A 1,099-nucleotide genomic window follows, 5' to 3' on the forward strand; every position below is an offset into this window, starting at 1 on the left:
TTGCGAGAGTCAAGTACGNGGCCAGATTCACAGTCCATGGCAGGCCTTTCAAGGCGAGAGTACGGCACTACGAGCCGGAAATGCGTGAGGAGCTCGATAAGCAGGTTAAGAAACTCGAGTTAGGAGACCTTCGAAGAGTGAGTGGGCCGCGGCTCCACACTTTGTCAAGAAGAAAACGGGAGAATGGAGGTGCGTTATAGACTACAGGCGGCTGAGTGCGTCGATGGTGGCAGACTCCTACCCACTACCGCGCATCTGGGACCACCTACGCCGTGCAGCCGTAAAGAAGTACTACTGCTACGGCCAGAATTGGGCCTTCGGCGAGAGGCAGTGGCCGCGGACGTGGCCGCGGCCGAGGCAACTAGGATATCGGACGACGGGCTTCGCCAAGTCCGCTGAGCCGCATAACACCACAGCCGAGCAAGACTAAGCAACTTCCAGCTCGATCTGCTTGTTCGAAGGCGTTCCGGAGCTCTGCAAGATGCTGCGATGAGGGCGTTCGTGGAGCCCGAGTCGCATGAGGAGCTGGTAAAAAAGCAGTTGGAGCGGGCCGCACTTTGTCAAGAAAAAGAGAGTTGCGATGTGTGGCGGACCGGTCCTGTCGGGCCGCTGCTAGAGGCGGGTGCATGAGTCGATGGTGGCGGGACCGAGGATTCGGGACCACCTGAGCACAGCGGCTCGTCATCGGACAACTGCACCCTGTGCGTGATAGGGGTTCGTAAAGACGGTAAATGGTGGCGTCATACGGCTTCAGGAATGTTATACGTGCCATTGCGGGGCGGTGACCCCATACAGTGTGTACGGACATTCAGGCCACTGCAACCGACTCAACTCTCCACTCATCGTCCGGATTTCTCTTCTTCGATCGAAGCGCTTATGACGGTCAATCAACCGGGTCGCCACGCGTGACCTTCTGAACACGGTCCCGCCACATCGGAGACACTATCCTACTAAGGACCTCCACTAGCAAACTCACGCTCGGACGCTCTGCGTCAATCCTAAGTGCCGCTTCATCTATTACCTTGTCGAGTTCTCTCTCTGTCTTCGGATCGAACTTCAACCCTTCAACACGAGACATACAACTCCGGCGAGCCAACTC

Source organism: Gregarina niphandrodes (genome assembly GCF_000223845.1).
Source record: "Gregarina niphandrodes unplaced genomic scaffold scaffold00025, whole genome shotgun sequence".
NCBI lineage: Eukaryota > Apicomplexa > Conoidasida > Eugregarinorida > Gregarinidae > Gregarina > Gregarina niphandrodes.